Genomic DNA, 5,844 nt, shown 5'->3' with positions numbered 1-5,844 from the left:
CACGATCATTTGGAAGCATCATGAGGAGAATGAATAGAAACAGAGATGCGCGTCTGCAAGAATGGTGTGCATGCGGGTCGAGACCAGTGCTGCGATGGTCAGCGACGAATTCTAATCTAGGGAGACCGTTCGTGGGTTGCCCAAACTACAATGTAAGTGCTTGATGTTGTTCTTTGTTGTAAATCTAGAGGTAAAGTTGGTTGATTCACTTTTCTAGGTTTAGACTGCAGGTAAGAGGTGGTGTGGGTTGTTTCTTTGGGTGGACAAAATTCTAGAAGAAGATGCGGTGACATGTGATGGTAGAACAAGCTCTTCAAACGACAATGAAGAATGGAAGATGAAGATAGTTTGAAAACTTGGAAGACTAGAGTCTGAAGTTAGAGTTCTAAAAATGGGGGGGGGGGGGGTTGCTGCTGGTGGTTACAGTTGTTGTGCTTGTCTTAAGGTTGGATAGGCAGCAGAGTCAATTGTATTTAGCCAAAAAAATAAGTGACATGTGATATGCATATGTCGTTCTATTCATGTAATTGCACTTGTCATTTTGGTTGAAAGGAATGCAGATTAAACTGTTTCAATTAACTGTCCAAGAGTAATTTTGAATCTGAATAAAGTAGAGGTTATATGTAAATAATTGTTCCTGCACTACTAATGGAATCCTCTAATTTTTTTAATCGTAATGGCATATCAGAGAACAACAAAAAGAAAATATAGCACAGCTCAAGTTCAATGAGGTCATAATCCATAATCATATATTGTTAATGCAGAAAACATATTCAAAATAGGCAAGGAAGAGCCAGGGCAATATTCTGCAAGTATATCAAAAGTTCTCAACATATTGAGAACACAAGTTTTGAACAAAAAAATTCCCAACACTTGGGTTCTAAATGCAGAAAGCACACTACTTCATCAAAATAGTTAAACAAAATAATCTTCTCCTAAACATAATATTCCTAGTCTTCATTTTTTGTTTCTTAGTGGTCTGAATCCAGGATTCGGAACAAACTTCATGAAGTTAAAAAGACTTTTCACAGTCCCCTGTGATGCACCTTGCATAGGATGAGACGGAAGAAGAGTTGTGGGTTGACTGGTTGCTGATGGGGTGACAGAAGGTGGGGTGGTTGCTGCTTGAAAGCTGCTTTCTGGAGTTGCCTTTTCTTGTTTGGATGACTTCTTTTGGGAAAGGAGTTTTGGTGACCTCATAGGAGGAGGCAAGACCTATTAGTAAAGACATGTAGAATAGTTACTAAAACTAGAGAAGAACATGCACATAATAAGATTGAATTTTTTAATTAATTTTATGAACCTCTTGAGAGTGAGAGTCATCGGTTTGTGACAATGGCGGTTGACTGACTTCAAGCTGAATTTCGGTGGGGGGTTCTGGGACAAGGGTGGCTTCACCACCATTAGCAGTTGGAGGTTGGACAGCAGTAGCTTTAGCAGCAATAGCAGCCTTAGCAGCAGCAGCAGCCACCTCATCTGCAGCTCTCTTTCCACAGTTTCTCTTGGTGTGTCCCGATTCACCGCAATAACGACAGTGACCTTTTTGATAGATTCTTTTCATCTTCGTCCTCTGCTTTTTACCCCCACTTGGCCCCTCATCTACACCCTTTCTTCTTTTTTTTGTAAGTCGGCCTGGTTTCTTTCTAAATTTAGGTGCTTGTGGTCTGTTATGTGGTGACTTTTCCCATAGGGCTTGATCTGGAATTGGGTTGATATGGAAGACATATGTGTTATTATATGCTTCCATTGTCAACCACTGATGACAAAACTCATCTGGTCTTCTACCAATCCTTGCCAATGCAGCACAAACATGCACACAAGGCATCCCTAAATAACATTAATACAAGTCCAAAGATTACCAATATTAAGCCAACAGTCAAGAAAAAAAAATAACAAAGCAAGAAACAAGTAAAAGTATATCACCACTCAATTGCCAAAAACCACATGTGCAGAGCCTCTTCCCCAGATCAACAACCATGTTAGTTGGCCTTCCGTGAACCTGGGACCCAACTCTTTGACTCCTTCCTTATTTTTTCCAATCTGCTGCACTGTATAGGTGGTAGAATACCAGTGTTCGAACTAAGCTTGACTTTGTTCCTAGTGATTGACTTCATTGCATACAGTCTGACTTTCTCTAACAGTGTAATGATAGGTTTGGCTCTAGCTTCTTTGATCCTTGAGTTGAAGACTTCACAAGCATTGTTGCAGATATTGTCTATTTTAGGTGCGTTGCTGAAGAAAGCCCGGCTCCAAGAGTCTCTAGGCCACTTGTTCAAATACTCCCAAGCTTCCTTGTTAACCCTCTCAATCTTTTTTATACTCTCTAGGAACCCATCTTGGCTGGTGCACCTTGCACACTCCCATAACAACCCTCTCAGTTGGAGATCTTTCCACTGCTTATTGAAGTTCTTCCATAAGTTCCACACACAGAATATGTGATGGACACCTGGAAAAACCTCCTTAACAGCATGGATTAGGCCCTGAATTTAAAAAAGAAAACAGTGACATACATGTTATCGAGCATCAATCTGGCCCCTTAAGTTTTATAAGTGACATCAAATTGGTCCCTGTTTGTTGCATACATATCAGCAGTAGTTCATCTATTTAGGTAAAGCAGTTGTTCATTATATACACAGCAGTTCAGCATATATAAGCAATTCATGCTAATATCAGAGCAGCCTATACAAATTATACAACAACAAAACAACAAATACATGGATAAAACATACATTCTGCATATCTGAAATGAAACAGAGCTTGTTTTGTTTATAATCTCCCAAGTCTTGATGAAGTAATTCCAAGAACCACCTCCAGTTTTCAGTATTTTCAACAGGTACAATTGCATAAGCAATCACATATATGTGATTGTTTGCATCTTGTCCAATTGCAGACAAGATCTAGCCACCATGCTGGGTCTTCAGAAAAGCTCCATCCAAGCCTATGAGCGGTCTGCAGCCAGCTAGAAATCCCTTCTTACAGGCATCCAAGCAGATGTACATCTTTTCAAATATTGGTTCATCATCAGGGTTGGGCTAAGACATAACTCCAACTATGACAGTAGAGCCTGGGTTACTCCTAAGCAGTGCGAGCCCATAATCCCTTACCATCCTATACTGGGCAGCAGCATCACCATACACAACAGCCCTAGCATCTCCTAAGGCCCTAGTCAGTGAACTGCTTAGTTTCAAGTCACATTTTGTCTTAAAATACTGAGCAGCCTCACAGTGTCTTAAGTTAGGATATTTTCGTAGCTTCTTCACCAATTTTCCTGCCAACCACTTCCTATTAGCCAATCTATTTTTGGTTTCCCTTGCACAACTGTGATCATCAATGAACGTCTTGATCTGCCAGTAATTGTTCTCAATGTTGTTAGCAGCATACACAAGCCATTCACAGTTCTCATCCTTACACACTGCTCTCATCCTGACATTATCATTCCTTTTAAACCAAATCCTCCAACCCTCCTGTATACAATATTCACGCACAGCCTCTTTGAACTCCATCTTTGTAGTAAATGTCATTCCAACCGCAAGTCTAAGCTCCCCAAACCTACCTCCATTTCTGAGCACAGGGAAAACCTCATCCGAATCAACTTCCTCTAATTCATCCTCAAAGTTTGGAGGAGTCTTCAGTTTTTCTGAGTGCCATGAGTCTCCACCATCAGATTCCTCATAACCTTCATCTTGGGCAGCATCATAGTTTCCCATGGAGCCGAACCTAGGAATTGGTCCCAAAAAATGTGAATCATCCTCAAAGCCTGAGTCAGCACACACGGAACCATCATCCTCAACCATTACAGCCCTCTTTTGTTTAGAAGTTTTCTTATCTATCCTTGTTTTGAATTTCATATTTGTCTTTTTTTTTTCTGCTAATCTCTCCACACCCACATCTTCCTCACTAGACACTAAATCACCATCAGGTCGATATGATTCATCCTCCTCACAACTATCACTGGCTTCACTATCTGAGGAATCCTCTGAGCTAGACAATGCCACATGTTCTGTTTGGGGCTGTTTTTCTTTATCATTACGTCTTACACTAGTTCCACTAGCAGCTGCTTTTGTTAATGGCCTCCTTCCATATGGTTTTGGTGCTGCAGATTTTACATTCCTAGTTCCTCTCCTTGGTACAGCAGACTTCTTTGTCTCTTTTAATTTCAACCATGGTTTAGACTTTTCAGTGGGTAGCGACATTTTTGTGTGTGGGTTTTTCGGCTTGGTATTACTGGGTTGAGTAACTGTTTTTGCGGGTAGATTGGGATTGGACATAGGAGTTGCAGTGGGGTGGGGTGTATTTTTTTCTGGTTTACTAACAGTAATTGAAATAGGTGGGAGCTTTGTAGTTGAGTCTGGTTTTTGGGTGGGAATAGTGGTGTCATTTGGTGCAGAGGTTGGAGTAGATGCTGCTGTGGTGGAAATTGGCTCGGCATCATCATTGGTGGTGGGGTTTGGGGTGGGATTCAAATCCTGGATCACCATCAGCTCCTTCCCTGTAGATGAAACTGCCTCTGCTTCCTCAATGTACAGAGGTTCTGAGACTCCATGTTCATAGTAAACATGAACAACCCCCTTGTTCTGCTGACCAAGGTAGCACATCTCCAAGAGCTCCTTGTCATTTATTATAGCCCTTAGATCATTTTGCAGGGGCCTATTAGGAACCAGCCACCATGTTTGAGTGACCTTGTCATATCCAAGATTCTTGTGGTAGTCTCGGACAAAGAAGACATTCAGTTTGTCTGTATCAACTCCTGACAACTCAGAGATATCTCCACTATTGTAAGTCACACCTCCATCAAAATCTGTGATGAATGATCCTCCATGGTGAAATAGGATGGTAATCAAATCATCACCCATCTGCAATTTCAAAATTTTTTTTCTTATATCAGCCTCCCTAAACTTTAACCACATTACCAACTTACTAACTCCATAACTAAAACTGTAACTGCAGTAAACCTTTGGACATAAAAAATAAGTTTCTGTCTTAACAAAAATCCCCTTTGTTAGCCTAACCACTAAGAAACCTCCTCCTGATCAAACCCTAGCCAATACCCCAAAACACAAGCATACATTTCGACACAAAACACTCCAAGAAAATATTTTTTTCCCTTGTGAAGAATAGATTAACAATAAAATTCAAAAAACAAAGCTTCACCACACATTTATATCTTTTTTTGCGTACCTGTATCAGAGAAACCCGTCTTCACAATTCTCTGTCTGATGCAGATGATGAAGGCGATCCTCTGGAGCTTAGGTTCTCTACTGAAATACGCTCCGGTAACTGCAATAGCACTGGCGTCAGTGAAGAGAATAACGGAGAATTTCGGAGCTGCTAACATGTCACCAGCGACTCCAGCTCAGCTTTTCAGTAGCGACAGCTGGACGAATTTCACCGAAAGGACGACTTTATTTGAGTACCGAAACTTAACTTCAGGAACGATTACGATAAATTTTTAAGTTCAAAAATTACTTTGATCTTCGAAAATAATTTTAGGGACCACTTTAATACTTACCTCAATCTTTAGTTAAAACTTGCACTTAGAATAATGGCTAAAAATTGGTAGACAAAGACAAAAGCTAGTTGTCTGCCTTCTACAAATCTATAGTAAATTTCATAATTTGAAAGATTCTCAATAAAAATGTCATTATAGTGGTGTTACTCAGAAAATATAAAAAATTATTATTATAATAAAAGACTTCAAAATTTTGTACATACAATTAGAATAATTTTAAATATAAAATATATATAATATAATTTATATTAACTAAAATTAATTATTAAAATTACTAAAATATTAATATTTTAAGAATATTTTTTTTAAATATCAATAATTTCTAAAATGAATTT

This window comes from Arachis duranensis, chromosome 4, assembly GCF_000817695.3.
Source record: "Arachis duranensis cultivar V14167 chromosome 4, aradu.V14167.gnm2.J7QH, whole genome shotgun sequence".
In the NCBI taxonomy this organism is placed as follows: domain Eukaryota; kingdom Viridiplantae; phylum Streptophyta; class Magnoliopsida; order Fabales; family Fabaceae; genus Arachis; species Arachis duranensis.
This window is presented reverse-complemented; position numbering follows the sequence as displayed.